This window comes from Petaurus breviceps, unplaced genomic scaffold, assembly GCF_028583685.1.
Source record: "Petaurus breviceps papuanus isolate PSGF00001 unplaced genomic scaffold, PetGlider_PUasm1.0 176, whole genome shotgun sequence".
Lineage (NCBI taxonomy): Eukaryota > Metazoa > Chordata > Mammalia > Diprotodontia > Petauridae > Petaurus > Petaurus breviceps.
Genome location: NW_027185771.1, coordinates 7,356,384 through 7,379,004, shown reverse-complemented (window position 1 = coordinate 7,379,004; position 22,621 = coordinate 7,356,384). Strand labels below are relative to the sequence as shown.

The following is a 22,621-nucleotide window of genomic DNA, read 5'->3' as shown; positions in this document are numbered from 1 at the left end:
TCTAGGTAGGTAGAGAGGTAGGTGATGAAATGGATGGATGGATAGAAGGATAGATAGAGATAAGACAGGAGAGGGTTAGGGTAGGATAGATACATATATGTAGAATTTATTCATTGCCTACTTGGTCTCAGATACTGCGCTAAGCATTGGGGATACAAATATCAATTCCTGACAGTCCTTGCCCTCAAGGGGCTTCTGTTCCCAGGGGAGAAGACAACACATTAGGGGAGCTAGAAAGAGGGAGAGAAGAGGACAGCTATACATATGACAGTGTGATGTGGACCTGATGGTCAGGGAGTGAGGTGGACACTTGGTTCCAATAAAGTAAGGTGACCTATCACACCTCTCACCTGTCAGAGCCTAGAGTCATTCCAGTATAGAGTTCACGTTTTTGGTAGGGTAGAGGTGAGGATAAAGGCCAGAGTGGAGATGGCATGAGAAGGAGATGGTGGCCAGAAAATCATCTAGTCTAACCCCATATCTTACTGGTGAGGAAACTGAGGACCTGCTCAAGGTCACACAGGCTATGGGATGGGAAGACTCAACCCATGTCCTCTAAATCTGAACATAGCACTCTTTCTATTGTACCACATTCAATTCAAGGTGGTTTGTTGTGATGTTAACCAAATCTCAGAGTATAGTAGTAGAGAAAGAAAAGTGGGAATCAGGAAACCTGAGTTCAAATCCCTTCTCTGCCATGAACTCTCCATGTGACCTTGGTTAAGCTGTCTCAACAATCTGAGGCTCTTTCCCATTCTTTAAAAAGAGCTTGGGGTGAGAGTGAGGATAGAAGAGACTAGATTAATTCTTAGGTTCTTTTGAACTAAAAAATGTTAATGTGTGTGTTTGTGTAAGATTAATATGTAAGATATACATGTATCCATATGTGTATGTATGTATCCAAACACATGTGTACACCCATGCATGCATGTGTGTATACCTGCATGTACATACATAGGTATATGTATGCAACCTCAGTATATCCAACATACCAAGACTCCTCTTTTTCTGGACCATGGTTCCCATTCACAGTTTATAGACCACTGGGCAGGAGCCAGACTTCATGTGACTTATCCACTATAGTTTAATCACTGGAAAAACTACAGCATTGCTTTAACATTGCCAGTTTTACCGGAGCCTGACGGATAGATTTGACAAACATTTCCAAGAAACCAAAGCACATGACAGGTGTGTGTGTCCCTAAATAGCATACACACACACACACGCACACACGCACACGCACACACACACACACATACACAACCCACCAGGAAGTACTTGCTAGGCAAGGGGAATGCCATCTTCTTCACCTTTCAAATGAAAATGCTCTATTCATATTCTCACCAGTGTGAATACTACAAGAAACAGCGTGGTTTATTAGATCGAGTGTTGGACTGGAAGTCAGGAAAACCTGACTTCAAATTTTACCTCAAGTATAGCCATTTATCAAAAATATTCTTGAATTTTTATGAATCATTGTCTAGACAATTGTGGAGAACAGTTCTATCTAGAATCATGTCCCAATTCCAGTCAAGTTTATTTATTAAAAATTGAGGTTTGTGTTGCAGTTCAGGGAATTTTTGCCTGTTATTTTGCAAAGGATGGTAAGTTTCTGGTGCATAGTCTTACCTTTCTGGGTATCTGGCATGTTATTTTTTTGCAATCTGCAATAATATGTTGTATATTTACATAATTTTCATGATGTGATCTGCATTGATAATCAAACAAAAATAATTTATTAGGTGTTTGCTATGTGCCAGGCACTGTGAAAGCTAGTCTCCTTACCGATAACCTTTCTGTAATTTCTGGTGGCCGTGACCTGATTGTGAATCATTAACATCATCCCCTTGATTTCTATAAACAAATCTGTATGACTCAGCCAATCTTTCTATGTTAAAAGATTGTTGGTTGAACTCATATGGAAGTTACCCATGGTGGGCCCTTTGATTCCATTCTTGTATCATTTCTTAGGGTCCTTCTGGACTTTGGGTTCCATTCAACATGTTCAGTGGTACATACCTTTTGTCAGCCTTTATTATTGCTTTATGAAGTGAAGACTCTGTGTTCCCAAAGTACATCTTCAAATACTTTACCTATTTATTGCCTTTTGTGCCTTGGTAGACTAGACATGTTGATGTCCCTTCCTATTCCCAAATTCTGTGATTGACATTAAATTGATTATTTTATTGTTTAGGTTGCTTTGACTCCTTCTATCATCTTTTTTTTTTTTTTTGCTTTTCGGAAGGGGGAAGGCAGGGAATTTGGGGTTAAGTGACTTGCCCATGGTCACATGGCTAGTAAGTGTTAAGTGTCTGAGGTCAGATTTGAACTCAGGTCCTCCTGACTCCAGGGCTGGTGCTCTATTCACTGCTCCACCTAGCCGCCCACATTTCAGAATTTCTATCAAGTAATTATGGCTACCAGGATAATCTCAGAGCATATGGAATCCCCATTGTACCTCACCCTGGATGACATCTTATTACTTTATCACTGCCCCCCTTGGCCCACCCTGTCTGTGATGTAGATGATGGGTTTGGCTTTAAGGAGATGGTGGGATGATGATGGTAGTGGAAGCAGTAGCCTTGGGAAGCAGCTGCAACATGGAAAATTATCTTCCAGGACCCTGCAGTTCTGCCCTTTGAGACCAACTTTAGCAAGGCTAATCCTTCTTCCATGAAAAAAGCCCCTCTTCTCTTCAAATACTCAAGTCCTAACTGCTTCTGTTGGCAACCAGGGTCCTAATGCTATTTTGTCAGACTGATCTCATTCCACTCCCCTTTACACATCCTGTATCCTAGCCTGACCGAACAATCCTCTATCACCAGACAGTCTCCTTACTTCTCCACCTCCATAACTTTCTTCCCTCTATTCCTCCTGCCTCCTGTGCTCTCCCCTACTTTTAGATGCATCATTCACCCCTTAAAATCCAGTTATAAGATCACCTTTCCCATGAAGTCTTCACTAATTTCCTCTCACCTTCCCTCAAACCTGGAGATAAATTCTCTTCTGAACCCCAAAGCATTTTGTTTGCATCTCTCTTAATAGTGATAATCAGACTCCATACTCTATCATAGTTCTTTGCCTTATTTCTCCCATGTTGAGGCTATAAGGTCCATGGTGTTAGGGATGACCATGTATCTTTTTTGTATCTTTCACATAATAGACTCTGCAAATATTTGTTGAATTCATGAATCAATGAATTGCTGTTGATTCATTTACTAACTTCAGTGTTACTCTTCAAGTGCTCATTTAACAAACTGTAGAAATAAGGAATGTATACTCTGCAGTGACTGTGTTTGGGTATCTTATCTTATTAAATACTTCATTTTGAAAGAGAGAAAATTATCCCGGATGTAACTGTTACTAATTTGATACCCTGTTTTTGATAAGAGGCATCTATCCCTCTGGCTCTGCAGCCTCTGAGAGAGGAATCAAAAGAGGATATTACCTTTTGACGAAAGGGAAATGATCTATCTTTGGAATGGCTTTTGAAGGTCTTCCTCTTCCTATGTAGATTTATTCTCCCAACATTCAATTTCCCCTACAGAGTGACACTAGCATATTGTATTATGTGAAAACTAAGCCCCCAGGACTGCACTGCACATGATACATGGCTAACTCCCCACAGATGGTTTGTCTTTGAGACTTATAATAAGACATTCCAGAAGAAGAGTACCATCAATGAGCCATACTCTGTGAATCGGAGATAGGGCTGATGAAAGTAAGCTTTTGGAAATAAGTCCTTTTCCTGTGTTCTCCACAGAGGATTGGGGTTTAACTTCTCTCCCTCATCTTCCCAGCTACAAGTGCTTCCTTTCTCCTCCCCCTATAATTACTTTGTATTAATTTTGTTTCCATTGACAGTTTGTAAGCAACTTGAGGACAGGGACTATTTCTTTTGATCTTTTTTTTTTTCTCCATCACCGAGGATAGTGACTGGCATATCACACACTTTTTTTTAAATTTAAATTTAATTTTATTATTATTATTTTTAAGCAATTGGGGTTAAGTAACTTGCTCAAGGTTACACGGCCAGTTATTTCTGGGTGTGGTGCTAAGTATCAGAGCTCGGATTCAATCCCAGGTCATCCCGACTCTGGGGCCAGTGCTCTTACTCCCTGTGCTACCTGGCCACCCCCACACACTCTTAATAAACACTGGCTTATTGACTCAAAAGACTGCAAACATTCAAGTTCCCTCACCCCCTTAGATTGTAAGCTCTTTGGACAGGAACTGTCTTTTGCCTCTTTGTATCCCCAGCACTTAACACAGTGCTTGACACATAATAGGTGCTTAATAAATGTTTACTGAATTGAATTATTGAAGACAAAAGGCCTAGGTTCAAATCCCTCTTCTGATGCACACTTGCCAATGTGAACTTGGACAAATAAGTCATTTAACCTCCCTAGGATTTAATTTTTTCATCTGTTATCAATTATCAATTTCTTTTCCTGTACTTTGTTGCATCTGGCATGCAGTCTAACTGCTCTGATTTAATTTGCATTTAAAAGAAAATGCTATAACTCTTGAAAGACCTTGTATAAAGACTGATTAAATAATTTTTTTCCCCAACAAAAAAAGGGAACTTCCGAAATCCCTCAGGACTCTAGAACTATGAGATATCATCTCATGATTATTGAATGTTTTCCAAAAATAGAATAAGCAGGATTTAACCTGCATGTGGGCAGTCTAGTTAATATTATAAATGTACCCTTGTTGGGGTGGATAGGTGGCACAGTGAATAGAGCACTGGTCCTGGAGTCAGGAGGACCTGAGTTCAAATCCAACCTCAGACACTTAACACAAAACTAGCTATGTGACCTTGGGCAAGTCACTTAACCCCAATTGCCCTGCCTTCCCCTCCAAAAAGAAAAAAAATAAATGTACCCTTGCCAATAGTAGTCTACCTGCACTCTCTTCCTCCACCAACCAGCCACAGAGCCTAGAATTCCCACCAGTTACATGGTCACTCCTGTAGGCACTGAAAGCCCTTGTAAAGGTGCCTGTTGGTTATCTAGGAAAGGGTAAGTAATAAACCACTATTGCTTTACCATCAACTCTTCAATGTGAATTGGTTTTTAGATTCACACAAGGAGTCAGATCAACTAAGTCCTGAGATAATGGGATACAGGGCACAAGAGTTTTAATGTGTAAAAGGAGAAGTAAGAGTCTACACTATAGGTTGAGTGTGAGCTGCTACCTTGGAAGTCCCTGGATAGCTGGGGGTAGGAGGTTTGCTAGGTAACTAGAAGAGAAATATTAAATGGTAGGAAGGATTGAAGGGGACCATGAAGCAACAAATGAGTTTCACTTGTTTCAAGTAGCTAGGTGACCAAGTAGATAGAGTCCTGAGCCTGGAATCAGAAAGACCATAGTTCAAATACAATCTCAGACACTTACTAACCAGGTGACCTGGGACAAGTCACTTAATTTCCATCTGCCTCAGTTTCCTCAGTGGTGATAATAGCAGGGTTGTTGTGAGAATCAAATGGGATAGTATGTGTAAAGTGTTTAGCACAGTGCCTGATGCTTAATAAATTTTCATTTCCTCCCTGATAATTTCACCTGTTTCAGATTTTACTCAAAATGAAATACTTTGCACCCTTTGTTTTACAAATGAAGGTAGTCACAAGAGGTCAACCCATGCTGCAGATCTTTATTTTCCCTCTTCTGCATCAAAACTTAAATGCCCTGGGATGGCCAGGTGGCACAGTGAGTAAGAGCGCTGGCCCTGGTGTCAGGAGATCTGGTATCAGTTCCGGCCTCAGATACTTGGCACCCACACAAAATAACTGGCCGTGTAACCTCAAGCAAGTTACTTAGCCCCAATTGCTTTAAAAAAAAAAAAAAAACTTAAATGACCTGATGGAAAATGCTGTCCATATCCAGAGAAAGAACTATGAAGTCTGAGTACAGATCGAAACATACTATTTTCTCTTTTATGTTTGTTTTTTCTTTCTCGTGGTTTTCCCCTTTGGTTTCAATTCTTCTTTACAACATGAATAGTGTGGAAATATGTTTGATATGATTATACATGTATGGCCTATATCAGATAGCATGCGATCTTGAGGAGGAAGGAAGGGAGGAAGGGGAAAAAATTTAAAACTCCAGATCATGTAAAAGTGAATGTTGAAAACTAAAAATAAATCGATTAAGTAAATTAAAAAAAAAACTTATATGCCTCAGACCAGCATCTAACACCACATACCAAGATATGATCAAAATGGATAAATGTTTAGATATGAAGGGTGATATCATAAATAAATTAGGAGAGCATGGAAAAATGTAACTGTAAGATTTCTGGATAAAAGAAGAGTTTATGACAAAGCAAGAGATAGAGGATGTTACACAAAGTAAAATAGGTAATTTTGATTACATGAAATAAAAAACTTTCACACAAATAAAACTAATGCAGCCAAAATAAGAAGGAAAATAGGAAATTGGAGGGGGTTGGATTTGGCAATGAGTTTCTTTGACAAAGGCATCATTTCTCAAATATATAAGGAACTTAATTATATTTATAAAAATAAAAGCCATTCCCCAGTTGGTAAATGGTCAAAGGATAGGAACATGTAGTTTTCAGAAGAAATCAAAGCTATCAATACTCACATGACAAAAATGCTGGAAGTCATTACTGATTAGAAAAATGCAAATTAAAACCACCTCAAAATTCTCAGATTGGTTAACATTACAGGAAAGGAAAATGACAAATGCTGGATGGATTGTGGGAAAATTGGGACACTAGTGCATTGCTGGTGGAGCTGTGAACTAGTCCTACCATTCTGGAGAGCAGTGAGGAATTGTACCCAAAGGGCTATAAATCTGTGCATCCCCTTTGACCCAGCAATACCACTACTAGGTCTGTATCCCAAAGAGAACAAAGGAAAGGAAAAAGAACTATATGTACAAAAATACTTATGATAGCTCTTTTTTGTGGTGGCAAAGAAATGGAAATTGAGGTGATGCCCATCAATTGGAGAAAGGCTGAACAATTTGTGGTACATGATTGTGATGGAATATTGCTGTGCTATAGGAAATGACAAGTAGGCAGCTAGGTAGTACAATTGATAGAGCACTGGCCCTGGAGCCAGAAGGACTTGAATACAAATCCACCCTCAGACACTTGACATTACTAGCTGTGTGACCCTGGGCAAGTCACTTAACCCCAACTGCCTAGCCAAAAAAAAAAATGATGAGTAGGATGTTTTTAGAAAAACCTAGGGAAACTTATATGAACTTGTGCAAAGTAAAGTGAGCAGAACAAGGAGAACATTGCACACAAGAACAGCAGTATTGTGAAGATGATAAACTATGATCAAGACAATGATCCAAGACAATTCCAAAGGACCCATGATGAAAAATGCTATTCCCCTCCAGAGAGAGAACTGATCAACTCTGAATGCAGATTGAAGCATACTTTTCAAAACTTTTTTTAATTTTTTATTGTTTTGTTTTCTTTATGTTTTCTTTTGCAACTTGGCTAATACAGAAATATCTTTGACATGACTTCCCATGTATAATCAAAATCAAAGTACTTGTCTTCTCAAGAAGGAGAGGAGGGGTAGGAGAGAGGTAGGTAATTCAGAACTCAAATTAAAAAAATATTGTTAAAAAATTTTACATACAATTGAGAAATATTTAATGAAATAATTTTTAAAACTTATGTGTGTTATATCCCACTATCTTAGGACTCAGCTCTTTGTTGGATTCCTTAAATGAATCTAAAAACTAATTCCCATTGAGGTTCTGATGACAGAGAAGATCAGAGTTGATTAATATCCTGCTCCTTCTCCATCCCCAATCAGAAGAGCTCTCTTTGGAGTGTAACAATGGCTTCTAAAACCTTCCAACCCCATCATTTCCCCAAGTGTCTGTGCAGCCCACAAGAAGGTGACAGAATCAGCAATCTCAGTCTTTTTGCTTCCAATTCAGGGACATTCTGCTCAGAATAGACTTAGGCTTCCAGGGTGTGGCCCAGCATCTTCTGAGAAGTGTAAGATACTTCCATTCAAAGTTGCATGCACATCCATAAGTCTCCCACTCTTCCCATAGCATGGCACAATGTCTAATGGCAAAGAACAATAGTGGGCTTGGGGGCAGCTAGGTGATATGGTGGATGGAGCACTGACCCTGGTGTCAGGAGGACCTGAATTCAAATCCGATCTCAGACACTTAGTAGCTGTTTAACCCTGGGTAAGTCACCTAATCCCACCTGCTTGGAAAATGAATGAATGAATAAGTAAATAATTGTACTGGATTTAGAGGGGGCAGGGGAAGAGTGAAAGCCACTGTGGTAGAGTTTAAAGTAAGAACACTTTCCTCTCTGTTCACAAAGGGTATATTGTAGTCCTTTAAAAAAAAAAGTGTAGTTTAATTGATCTTCTGTGTTAATATCAGCTTTACTTTCAAATGCATCCCTCCTAGGAGGCAAAGCACCTGACACATAGTAGGATCCATATAAATATTTATTTCTTTACTTTTCTTTTACCTTCTTCCTACCCAGAGAAAACCATCTCTTGGGAAAAAGAACTTTTAAATGGAAAAATAAAAAGTTAATGCGAAATTCCAACATGTCAACCAAGCATGATGGTGTATGCCATGTTCTTACTCACCTACCTCTAGGGTATGGATGAGACTGAAAATAGAACTTGGATGTAAATCCTGAGCTCTCCCCCGTAAGTAATAATTGAATATTTCATGATCTAGGGAGAAGTTGGTACACATATATGACTTCGGAGGTCCTTTCTGCCTTTGGGGTTCTGTGGCTGTAGGAGAGTAGAAAATAATGACAGGGCTAAGAACAGATGCTCGTGAGACAGAACTTCTTGCCCCAGTCCTACCATAATCTAACTATGTGGCCTTGGAAAGCCACTTTGCCAATCTGTGCTCCAAATTCCTCCTCTGTAAAATGAGGTGAATGGACTGGACAGTCTTTATCTCCATCCACACTTTTTCACCAGAATTCTAGTCCTGCAACACCTTATGCCTGTTGTATATAGGTGGTATTATCCTTAACATTTTGCAAATAAGTAAACTGAACTAGACAGGCTAACCCTAATTCTGAAATTAAGTGACTTTCCTAGGGTCACACAGCTGGTAAGTATCAGAGACTGAATTTGAACTCAGATCTTCCTGACTCCCAGGTCTTGTGCTCTATCCATTGGAATGCCTGGGTGCCCTATAGCTATCTCACACAACCAGTCAATAAGCATTTACTAAGTGCCTGTTCATGCCACTCCCTGTGCTAAGGGCTAGGGATACAGATGCAAAAATGAAAGTAAGTCCTTGCCCTCAAGGAGTTTACTGTTAAATGAGGGGAGGCAGCACACAGAAGGAAGAAGACAGGGTGGGTGGGGGAAGGGAAGAGAAGACCCAAACTCAGCCTGTCTCATAGGATTCATCTTTTTCTCAAAACCATTCCCTCTTCCCAGAATTTCTCTTTTTGGTTGGGGAGCCATCATCCTCTAGTCACCAGGTTTTACAGTCTTGGAGTGATCTTTGGCTCTTCCCATCCCTTTCCCCTCACACTCAAAGACTGGTCAAATCTTGTCAATCCTGTCTTAATGGTGTAACTCCTATCCATCCACTTCTCTCCTCTTACAAAGCTGCCATCCTGATTTAGTCTCAAACCACCTCTTGCCTCGATTATTGCAACAGCCTCCTAATGGGTCTTCCTGATTCTGGTTTCTCTCATCTCCAACCCATCCTGCACCTAGTTGCCAAATGATATTCTTAAAGCACGTGTCATTTTCATGCTCAAGATTCTCCAGTGGTTGCCTGTTATCATCTGGTAAGTTGTAAACTCCTCTGTATGGCTTTAGCCTGCTTTTCTAGGTTCATCAAACATTCTCCTCAATGAACTCCATGATGATGATGATGATGACAAGCATTTATGCAGCACCTTAAAGTTCACAAAGCACTTTACAAGTATCTTCTCATTTATCCTCACAACCTGGGAAGGAGATGCAATTATTGTCCCCATTTTACAAATAAGGAAACTGAGGTGGACAGATATTAAAGGACTTCTCCAGGGCCACACAGTTGGTAAGTGTCTGAGGCTAGATTTGAACTCAGGTCTTCCTGACTGCAGGTTCAGTTCTCTATCCATTGAATCACATTGCCATGCACAGTAATCTGTCCCCATCATCTCCTTGCATATGTACATGTGAGCTCAACTGTCAGAAATTGCTCAGTGTTCAAATTGCATTGGACCTAGAACATAGTATATATGAAATAACCATCAACTAAAAGACAGTCCAATGGAAGGAGCACAAGACCTGGGAGTCAGAACAAGATCTGAGTTCAAATCCAGCCTTAGACACTTACTAGCTGTGTGACCCTGGGAAAGTCACTTAATTTCAGAATTAGGGTTAGCCTGTCTAGTTCAGTTTACCTATTTGCAAAATGGTGATGATAATAGCACCTACCTTCCAAGATTGCTGTGAGATAATAAGATCATAAAATGAGATAATATTAAAAACGAGATAATAAATGATATAGTAAGATGAAATAATATTTGTAAAGCATTTTGCAGACATTAAAATGAAATGTAAATACTCAGTGCTTCCCGAATGAATCAATAGTATCAGAGGCAGGATTCAAACCCAAGTTTTCCTGAATCCAAACCCAGCGCACTCTCGTCCATGCCAAGCCGCCTTCATTGAGGTTAGAATCTCATTGTCAGGGAGGGTAGGTGGCGCAGTGAATAGAGCACCGGCCATGGAATCAGGAGAACCTGCAGTCAGGAAGACCTGAGTTCAAATCTAGCCTCAGACACTTACCAACTGTGTGATCCTGGAGAAGTCCTTTAATATCTGTCCACCTCAGTTTCCTTATTTGTAAAATGGGGACAATAATTGCATCTCCTTCCCAGGTTGTGAGGATAAATGAGAAGATACTTGTAAAGTGCTTTGTAAACTTTAAGGTGCTGCATAAATGCTTGTCATCATCATCTGGCTTCAGACACTTAACACACACACACACACACACACACACACAAAAACCTAGCCGTGTGACCTTGGGCAAGTCACTTAACCCCAATTGCCCTCCAAAAAAAAAAAACCTCATTGTAAACCATCTTCAGCCCCACCTCACCACTCCAACTCCCAAGCTACATTCTTACAAAATTTAAATATATCCTATCATGAAATTACCAAGAAGCAATTCAGAAGGATGATACCATTTCCTGGATTACCTCAAAATAGGCTTTAGTGTATTATTTTCAATCCTTTCAGTTATAGTAGTTGAGTATTTGGGTCATAAAATTTAGCCCCGGACTGGGCGAGGCCTCAGAAGAGGGCTCTGCCCTTTGGAAAGTCACCAGCTTTGCCAAATTTGGTCAGAGATGGATCGAAAGGGCCTCTTTTCTTGGACACCATCTCAGCCGGTTTTAAATCCCTCAGTCATGACAAGAGCAAAGAAAAGAATTACCACCCCTGTGACTTGGGGCCACATTTCAGCAATGCTTAAAGTATTTGAAGATAGTGTTGGTGAAAGGGGGAGGGGCCATTGGCAGCAGACTTCCAGAGATGGGAGCCTCAGAATCCAAGGAGAAAATGAGTGGACAGCAGCCATGGCAGAATCTCATCAGGGAAATGAAGGAAACCCGAAACTCATAGAGGAGTTTTGCCTTTGTGGCTCCTCTAATAAAGACACAAGACTCTTGTTTCTTCTGTATGTGATCTTTATACACCAGGCTCCATGCATCACAGCCCCACTGAAAGGCAATGTGATGGAGTCAGTTGGTTAATAAGCATTTATTAAGCACCTACTATGTGCCAGCCATTGTGCTAAGCACTTAGGATGCAGAGAAAGACAAAGGACAGTTCTTGCCCTCAAAGAGATCACAGTCTAAGGGGGGAGAAAATATGAAAACAATTACATACAAGCAGCTATATACAGGATAAATTAGATACAATCAGCAGAGGGCAAAGATGCCCTAGATGGGAGAGAGTACGCCAACCTTGGAGATGAGAATACAGCCTCAAACACTTACCAGTCATATAAATGTGGGGAAGTGACTTAGCCCTTACATGTCTCAGGCTTTGCTGCTGTTTTTGTTTTTGTTTTTTTTTTTTAATCTGGCAAAACGGAGATTGGGATAGCGCCTGCCTGCCAGGGTTGATGTGGGATTCAGATAGGATAACGGGACCACAGATCTAGAGCTGGAAAAGCCCCTTCGAGGTCATCTGATGCAACCCGCTTATTTTCCAGAGAACAAAACTGAGATTCGGTGACATGTCCAATAAGAGGCTGAGCTCAAATTAGAAGCCACTTCCTCTGACTGCAGAGTAGTCCAATACTTTCATAATATTAGTAGGAAATTTGTCTTTGTTACCTCCACTCCCCACTTCTACCCTCTAGGTAGCAAAGTGCTACCTCCCTAGCTGTCTGGGGTCCTCCTCTGCCCACCACTGGTAAAGCCCATCAGAGCTCCAGTGCATTTCCCTCCTGTTCTCATATAAAAAGTCACTAGCAACCTTCTGTTAAGTTGGAAGGGATGCCAGTTTGAGGCATTGTGCTCTGAGGGCAATCCAAAGGGAGGTATGTTAATAATGTTGGAATTCTGGACGTTACGGAAGTAGGTGGGAAGGAGGTTGTAGGGTTCACACTCCCAGACCTAAGGTTGGTTCTGACTGTAGCTAGTCAGATGCTCTCATGAGGGATCACCCCCTGTCCTCTTCTCCCTCACTTTCCTTTTCTCCTCTTTCAGGCCCCCTGGTAGATCAGAACAGGCCTTCCTTCCTCCTTCATCTTGCCATTGGCTTTTCCCTGCCAGGGCTTCCATTCTCCTCATGCCCTGACCCCTAATCTCAACTGAGGTTAACAATCCATCAACCAACCAATCAACAATTAAGTACCTACTGTTCCAGGCACCTAGTCGTTGAGACTCCATTGAATTCACCAAGCATTTATTAAACCCCTACTCCATTTGAAATGGGGATTCCTGCCCTCAAGAAGCATACATTCTCCTCAGAGGGGACAACATATACACAAGCGAATAAAATTAAATATATATGAAATAATTTGGAGAAGGGGCAACAGCACAAACAGCTAGGGGCATGGAAAGGACTAGGAAGGGTCACGAGTTCCAAGAAAAGGCCCCCCAAAAGTCCCTATGACTGCAGAGGCCCGAGCCAGTCTAAACCGGCCCCAGCAGCTGACAATACCTGCTCTCCTCCACACTGCTGAAGAAGGCCTGGAAAGATTTCCATAGTCATTTACACATTGCTTCTACATGCCCAGGACATTAGAGCTGAAAGTTCTCTCCAAGATATCAGCAACTGCAGCTAGCATTTACATAGTACCTACGATATGTACCAGGCTCTGTACTAAAGTACTTTACAAATATTATTTCATTTGATCCTCATAACCCCGGGAAGTAAATGCTATTATTATTTCCATTTTTCAGTTGAGGAAACTGAGGCAGACAAAGGTTAAGTGACTTTCAAGGCTCATGCAGCTAGGAATTGTCTGAGACTGGATTTGAACTCACATCTTCCTGACTCCAGGAAGGCCTAGCACTCTATCTACTGTACCTCCTCTCTGTGTCAGTCTAGGGTTCTTGACCTTGTTTTGTATCCTGGACTCCTTTGGCAATAGTCTGGTGAAACCCAAGGACCCCTTCTCAGAATTCTGCATTTAAAGGCATATGGGAAGGTATGCAGGGAACTAATTTAAAGGAAACCAATTATATCAAAATACAATTTTAGAGACATTTTTTGAAAAGCTCACAGACCCCCAGGTCCAGAACTCCTTCTTAATAGTCCTTCCATTTCTTTTCCAAGGTTCAGCTTTCTAAATTTTCCCTGCCACCCAGAAAACAAGCATTTCTTCTTCTTTTCAGTTGATTGGGTTTCCGTTTGATTTCAAGTAGTAATTGCAGACACATCCGTGGTCCCTCACTTGTTCCTCCCTGCCCCCCTCCCCTGCACAGGGGCTGCTGGGTGTGTGAAAGGCTGGATCCCTGACTAGAGAGTTCCCTTTCCTTATTCCCTCCCGCTTTCATCCCTGACCCCATAAAGGAGATGCCTCCAGGCCTCCTGCTGTGTCTTTCCAGAGAAAGTCCAACAGCAGCAGCCACTGCCTTCTGACAGAGAGTATGCACGGGGGAATGAATAGCTCAGAAGGCATCTCCAACTAAAAATAGCCTCCATGTGGAGTTGTTATTCTGGTTCCCCCTGTCTGCTGGTATGACACAGAAATAGAGTGGATGGGGAGATGGGCAGGGGCCAGGAAATGAAGACCAAATGCCGCTGAATGGTGCTGCCACTCCATGAACAATGTCCTCGGGGGTGCCAATCCCTTCACGGCATGCCCCATCTGCGAGGTTATATTTGGAGCATGGCTGGTGGTGACAGCTTCCAGGCAGCACAAGCCAAGGCAGAAGAAAGCAATAGGAAAATGTCTTCTGTTGTTTTTAACTTCTCACATTCGGAAAAATGTAATAAAAAGCAGACAGGACACAGAAGAGTTTTCGGTTTGTCTCAGGCTAAAGACATTCCTGAGCTCTCCGTTGTGTGCTCATGTCAGTCAGTCAGTCAGCAAACATTAAAGGGGCTTACGATGTGCCAGATAGTGCACTAAGGAAAAGGTAAAAAACAGTCTCCGTGCGCCAAAAGTCAGCGAACAAGGATTTATTAAGGACTTATTCTGTGCCAAGCCTTGGGCAGAGAAACACAAAGAACAGTTAGGGAGAGAGCTCAGCTCAGACATCTCCTCATTTCTCACCTGGCTGCTCTGCAGTAGGACTTCTCTACCAGGCCCCTGGAGCTCATCACCTTAGCATCCTGTGAGATCCCAACAGCCTTGGGACTCATCATCATTGGCTGTCCTGATTGGAGGGTAGGGCCATGGACTCCACACCTCTATTTAGGGGGAGAGCTGAGCTCAGACCTCTCCTTCATTTCTTGCATCCCCACCACCACCCTTTCAGGTTCCCTTTTGGGTCATCTCCCATTACATGGTAAGTTCCTGGAAGGCAGGGACTATCTTTCTTTTTTCCTATTTTTATCCCCAGTGCCCAGCACATAGTAGGTGTTTAATAAACTTTCATTACCTTCTCCCTCCATTAAGACCCTTTCTAGGACTATAAATTATTGGTAGGAGGAATTTCCTCACTAACACCTCCCTACATAAATGGTCCCCACAAAAATATATTCCACAATATTGAGGTGAAGAAAAACATTTTATAAAGCTTCATAGAAATGTAAGCTATTATCACTTCTATTATTTTTGTTTTCCTGGGTGGCCATTGATGACAAGCCTCTCTGTACTTAAGTAGGCTGGCCTTCAGACAGCAGTCCTTCTTCTTTGTTTTATTCATGATTTTTTTTTAATTTTTCTATCATAGTCCAAGTATGGGTAGGGCCATTGTGGAGAACTGAGATCTAGAGTCAGAAAACCTGGCACTGAATGCTGACTTGTTACTAATAATGGCTGTAAATTTGGGCAAGACACTTCACCAGTATGACTCTCAGTTTCGCCATATGTTAAATGGAACAATTGAACTTGGCGATCTGAGGCCTTTTCCAGTCTTCATTCTATGTCAGAAGTTCTTAACCTGGGAATCATGAATTAAAAAAAAATTTTTTTCATAAATGTATTTCAACACAATTGGTTTCTTTTGCAATCCTATACATTTTGTTTCGTTCATTCACAAACATTGTGAGAAGGGGGCCCCAGGCTTCATCAGACCTTCCCAAGGACTTCATGACACAAGCCAAGTTAAGGAACCCTGCCTGTGTGATCCTGTGATCCAGGTACTGCTGTCTTCCTGATGCTTGGCAGTGAAGTTTCAAAAGCGGTAGAGATGGTGTATGAGAGGCTGGAGTCTGCACATTCCCTCTGGCTTATCTGGGATCTGCACCAATGAAATATACAGTCTTCCCCTTCCCCGACCCAACACACACACCACCAGCCTTTCCCTTCCAGACCTGAGAGGTACAAGCTGGAGTTTCACTCTTGTGGTTTATAAGGTCAGCACTGCCCCAGAATGGAATGGCTGCCTTATGGGGTGTTTGTTTGAATAGTGATTAATCTGTACAAGAAAACTATTTTATGATTGTTCTTTTGCCAGATTCCTTTCTTTAAAAGGCTCCTGTTTTACTACGGAGAACACATGGTATGACTGTTGCTAACCCCATTGACCGCCTTAGCAGACCAGCAGTGAAGGTATAAAGAGAAACCACACCCACAAGCCCATTCTTCTTGGGTGGATGCTTTGTGTTTGCAGGCTAGTGGGAAAGGCCCAACTCCAAGTAGTCTGGTTTAAATCATCTGACCTTAGTTTTTTGACCTGGGAAAAGGAATTGGAGTTCCTCCTCTCCCTGAGGCTTTAGCAAGGCTTCCCCTGGCCTGATTTCTACTTGGATTACAATGAATTATATTGAATCTAAAGTTCTAGCTATCTACTGATCCACAAGTGAATTCCAGAGGATGGGGGATAAATGGCTATTCTCTGAGCACCCATTTCAATTCAATACACTTTTATCTAGCTCCTACAAGGGGTGCCTTCCCTCAAGGGGCCTACAGTCTTTTGGGCCAGGGGCATATGACATGTAAACAGACAAGGATAATTTAAGATGGAGAGTTACGGGTGCAGAGGGGAGATCAAGATGAAGGACACTAGGGAAATACAATTTTTCAGGTATGGGACAGGTATTTATATCCTTAGCACCAAAGAAATACTAAATGTAAAAAATCATTACCAGTGCACATTGACAACAAGACTTAGGAAAATTTGAGGAGGAAAAAAATACTGCAAATGAGGGACTTGGGCAATATTTCCCCAAAGTAGTGTCACCCTGACACAGGCCTTAAAGGGAAATAAGGACCCTGAAAAATAGATATGAGGAAAGAGTAGCTTCCAAACAGGGTGGAAAGCCAACTCAAATGGCAAAGAGGCAATAGATGGTGTATCAAATCCCGGTCTGGAACTGGGGCACGTAAAGGAGAGTCATGTGAAATTAAGCTAGAAAGGTAGATTAGAGTTACTGCATTATAGATTTAGAAGTAAAAGGGATGTTAGAGGATAGCATTTTATAGATAAGGAGACTGGAGTGCAGAAAAATTAAGTGACTACTAAGTATCAAAGATAGGATTTGAATCCAGATATTCCTAATTCCAAGTCTAGCACTTTAGCCATTACTCTTCTCTGCCATAATAATAATATATTATAATGATAATAATAGCTGACATTTTTGTACCATCTAGTACCTATTTATGTAGTACCTGGTAATATTATCTTGTGATAAAAGGAATGGGCATTTGACTGTCTCTCTTAGACTAAAGATATTCATGGTGGTGGGTTTGCAGTTTATATGCCCTTGGAAAAGTGGACATTCTAAAGGGTGGCAATCAACTCTGATTGGTTAACAATTAACAAGAGGTGGACTTTAGAAAGAGAAATGGGCTCCCTTCAGTGAGGGGCTGGGATAAAAAGACTATACACCCAGACCAACCCCAGCCTTGGACAATCTAGACAAAGGATCTCCCTCCACCTGAACTTGCTTGAATGGAATACAATGGGCAGGAATCTGACCACCACTGGGGAGGAAGTTAGTTCAACCTTCAGGTGCTATTATTATTCCCATTTTACAGATGAAGACACTAGGCTAAATGGAGGTTAAGTGACTTGCCCAGGGTCACACAGCTAGAAAGTGATTCAGGAAATATTTGAACTTGAGTCTTCCTGACTCCAGGTCTAGCACTCTCTCCGCTGCACCAGAGGACCAGTGTTGTTCATCCTTCACTCTTGAAGAGGACCAATGAGGGTTATGTCTTGACGTGTAAGTGAATTAGATTTAAGTGAGACAGTCGTGCACTAAGCTTCTAAGTCTTTGGCCTCGCTCTGTCCTCCAGAGTCATAGGAGTCCTATGGCAAGGCAAAAGTCAAGGCAAGTGGGGATAGCCCAGGATGCAGTGGGTGATGTTGGCCTTTCTAGCTTTCCATAAGAAGTATGGATAATTTGCATAACCTAGCCCACCTGCCTTAGAGGAAAATGAGAGATGAAAAAGAAATGGAAAATAAGTAGTCATGACCCTGCAAATCACTAAATTGATTGGATGCAAATGGGAGATGGTGCCAGGGCAATGGAGGAGAGTATAGTCAAGCAGAAGATTGTCTCTGACAGAAAATAGAGATGAATTTAAGGGGGATATGAAAGAGTGAAAGAAAAAAAAGAGGAGGGGACATTTTGGGGAAGAATGGGGTTTTGAAGGCCCTAGGATCTGCCTGGGTAGAGGCAATGAACCAGAAAAGAAAGAGGTCCCTCAAATGTGCCCTGCCAGGCAGGAGAAAACACATTTTGTGTTTTTTAGACTGCATCTGTTCAGTAAATCAAAGAATCATGGACTCTTAGGACTAGAACAGACCTATGAGTTTTTTTTCACCCATCCTTTCTCTGATGTAATTCTTGACAAATAGTCATCCAATTTCCACTTAAAATGCTTATTGGGCAGATGATTTATTGAACTATATTTCTCACCAGCTCCTCACTAGATGATATATGTTGAGGTGGAAAAACTTAAGAAGTTCTTAACCCAAGGGTGTGAGGTCTATGAATTATATCCTGAATTTGTTTTTAGATTACTTTGATAATTGTATTTCAAAACAGTTGGTTTCCTGTATAAGCTTATGTATTTTATTTTGTGCATTTTAAAACATTATTTTGGGGCAGCTAGGTGGCGCAGTGAATAGAGCACTGGCCCTGGAGTCAGCAGGACCTGAGTTCAAATTCGATCTCAGACATTTGACACTTACTAGCCATGTGACCTTGGGCAAATTATTTTAACCCCAATTGTCCTGTCTTTCCCCCTCCAAAACAACAACAAAAACAAAAAACCCAAAAACATTATTTTGAGAAGGGGTCCATAGATTTCAGTAGGCCAACAAAGGACACAAAAAAGTTAAAATCCTGGCCAACCTCTTCATTATACCATGGATAAGATGAAGTAGGGAGAGTACTGAACATATAGTCAGGCTGACCTGAATTTGAATTTCACACACACACACACACACACACACACACACACACACACGGGCTATGTGACCCTGAATAAAGTCATTCCACTTTAAGCCTCAGTTTCCTCCACTTGTAAAATGGGGGGGAGGGGAGAGCACCCATCTCACTGAGTCATTATGAGGAATTAATAAACTGAGGCTTATAAAGGAATTTGTAAACCTTAAGTGCTAAGGGCAGTTAATATCAGAGCATCCATTAAGCAGCCTACATTTGTGCCAGACTAAGCTCTGGGAATACAAAGAAAGAAAAACCAAATAGTCTGTACCTTCAAGGAGCTTAAAGTCTAAATGTAAGCTTTATTACCAGAAGAAAGTGAGGTTCTTGGGGCAGCTAGGTGGTAAATAGAGTGCCAACCCTGAGGTCAGGAGGGCCTGAGTTCAAATCTGGCCTCAAACCCTTGACATTTAATTAGCTGTGTGACCTTGGGCAAGTCACTTAACCCCAATAGCCTTGCCTTTACCCCTCCAAAAAAAAAAAGTGAGGTTCAAAGAAATAAAATAACATCACAAAGCTACCTATAGAACTAGAGCCAGAAGCCAAGTCTCCTGATTACAAAGGGGAAAAGAATTAGATTTGAAGAGGATTGCTACTTCCTTGACCATATGACCTTGGACTAATCACTTCTTACTTGGTCTGGTTTCTCTTCTGATGTCTGTGTTGCTATTGAGTTATTTCAGACTCTTCCTGACCCCATTTGGGGTTTCCTTGGCAAAGGTACTGGAATGGTTTGCCATTTCCTTCTCCAGATCATTTTACAGATGAGGAAATGGAGGCAAACGGGGTTAGGTGACTTACTCTGGGTCACATAGTTCATAGGTGTTGGAGGCCACATTTGAAGGAATCAAAGAGGAAAGTCTGATTCTGACGTGGCATCCATTCCATACACAGAAAAGAGGTCCTTCAACCCCTACCAGACTATCCTTAGTCCTCAGGTCTCCTGACCAAATGTTACTTTTCCCTTTCTAGTCTTTTATAAAAGGCTAAATTAGAGCCCAGATGATATTAATATTAAAACCCTTTCTTTTGTGGATAGACTAATGGATTCTTTCAAGATAAAGTTAATTCTTTTTTTTAAAAAATCCCCAAATGTATTTAAATTTGGTGTTTCAGATGTTTTAAAAATCTATTTTAATGGTTGCCTCTCCCAGCCAAATAATCACAGCCCACCCTGTCTGATTCCCAGCATTTCATTTCTCGGCTGTCTTCCACATTAAAAATATTTATTCCCCCTCCCCCTCTGCTAACAGCTGCTTATACTTACATGTATTTTACATTTTCCTGAGGAATGTTTTTTTCTGTAACTTCTCCATCTTCATTCAGATTGGGGAGAATTGGGGTGCCATAGGCAGATGTTAGATAAATGTGTGCTGGTTGAATAAATAAAAATCAGAAGAATGAACTGAGTGCTTGCCTACTTGTAACTCAAGCAGCATATGAGATAATGGTAAATGAACTGGGCCTGGAGCCAGAGAGATCTGGGTTCTCAGTCTGGCTCCAATTCTTACTAAGCTCTGTAACCTTGGCCAAATCATCTTACCATTTCTGAGCCCCTGTTTCCTTATCTGTAAAATGGGCCTAAGAATACTTGTACTAAAGCTAGTGTCTCATTAGTGGTATAACTGAATCCCCAAAGTGGTCACAGTATTTGAATTCACACTGCATATTTCCGTTGGGTTGGAACAAATAGCCATATTTTCCATAATCATAACTTTGAATGGTCTGAATTCGAATACATGTGATTACTTCAAGGGGTTCCTTAGTCATCATGTGCTCTAATCAAGACCTAGTTGCATTTGCCGTTACTGACTTGTGGTGAGGAAAAAGCTAGAACTTATTATTATTAAGTAGTCTTGCTGTTTCCTTTTGCAGGGAATGTTCTGATTTAGATTCATGAAAGCCCGTCATGAAGAAGAAATCCTCCAACCCCCACCTGAGTGGCTTTGGTCCTCAGGTCTCCTGCCCAAGCATTAGCTTCTGTTTTCTAAAAATAGTGGACTTGCTGCTCTCCCACTATCCTTTGCATTCACTTTGACTTTCTAGTATAAAGCATTGTTCCCATTTAGCAGGCTGTGAACCCCCAAGGTATTTGCACTAAAAATCCTTTAATGATGCCTTAAGCAGGAAATAATGTAAAGAATATTATGAGTGCTCTTTTAAATTACTCTGGGGGCTCACAAAAACACTTTTTTTGTTGTTAAAAGGGTTTCATGAGACATAAAATATTGGGAAACGCTGGTCTATAGGAAAAATCCTGCCCGCCCAATCGAAATGCTTAATCTTATGATTAAATCTTTGATAAGATTGGTAATATTATACTTAAATCAAGGTCTGGCACATAGTAGGCACTTAATAAATGTTGGTTAATTGATTGATTAATTGACAGTTATTCCTTTCTCCACCCTCATTGTATAATACATTTTCATATCATCTCAAATATTCAGGTCACTGGAAAAAAGGATGTTTTCTTGCATGTCATATAAGGGTCCATGTAGATTGTCCTAAGTATTGGTGTCCTCACTGTAATCTGGGTTCAGATCCTGGTTTCACCCCTTACTAGCTATGTCTGTTCGGAACAATTTGGTCCAAGGACCAAGAAGACAGCTGAAGCAGGTTCTGTGAAGCGCTTAGAGCTTGGTTAGACATTGAAGACACCAAGGTCATCCACTGCATCCTGGGCTCTGGCCATTCATCCTGACTTTTGTCCTTCCACTGGCTTTGATGACTCAGGAAGAGTGAGGCTGATAACTGCATAGTTCTGCCTCACTGAAATCCAACTCATTTGCAAGTAAAGACATCACCCCGTAGCATCATAGGTCCTCTTTGAGAACAAAGGACGGATGACATTTATCCACAAAATGGTGACAGTGAAGAAAGAACCATAAAAAAGTCAGCTGTTATGTTTATTAATCATGAAGCCCACAGGATCACGGGAATGTGCTTCCCCACTTAGTGCTTTCAATGCCATTGGCTCCTGACTCCAGTGCCCTCCCCACTTCTTCTTACCTATCCACATTCACCTCATCCTTTAAGGACCAACTCCATCCCTCACTTCTTTCATGATCTCCCTCTCTGAACCCTCTAGTCCACAGTGATCTCTCCCTCTTCTGAGCTCCTTAGAATAAATTTGGCAGGGCATTTAGGTGGCACAGTGAATAGATCGCAAGCCTCAGGCACACCTGAGTTCAAATCCAGCCTCAGACACTTGACACTTACTAGCTGTGTGACCTTGGGCGAGTCACTTAGCCCCAATCGCCTTGCTTTTTTCCTCCTCCAAAAAAAAAAAAAAATAAATTTGTCATTCAGTAGAGCCCAGGGTCATCCCTTTTATTGGTGTCTTGAACTGATGTTTGAATCTTTTAACATTATTCATCTTTTCACACATGAATCTCATGTATGGGTGGTGTAGTGGAAATAGAACTCTAAATCTAAAGTCAAGGAAGACCTAAGTTCAAATCTAGCCTCAGATACTTGTGAGCTACATGACCCTGGGTAAATCATTTAACCTCTCTGAGGTTCAGTTTCCTCATCTGTAAAATGGGCATAATAATAACACCTACCTCCCAGGGTTGTTGTAAGGATCAAGTGAGACAATATCT

General features: G+C 41.2%; 1 protein-coding gene and 1 long non-coding RNA gene across 3 annotated transcripts in view; both read left to right on the top strand.

Annotated features, from left to right (window-relative positions):
- ZNF469 (zinc finger protein 469) overlaps positions 1-22,621 on the top strand; it is a 745,539-nt gene that overhangs the window by 329,714 nt on the left and 393,204 nt on the right. The window lies entirely within an intron of this gene.
- LOC138159331 (uncharacterized) overlaps positions 20,301-22,621 on the top strand; it is a 407,894-nt gene continuing 405,573 nt past the window's right edge. The window contains exon 1 of the long non-coding RNA XR_011167868.1: positions 20,301-22,319. This is a non-coding gene — a long non-coding RNA (uncharacterized lncRNA). The remainder of the gene's footprint in view (positions 22,320-22,621) is intronic.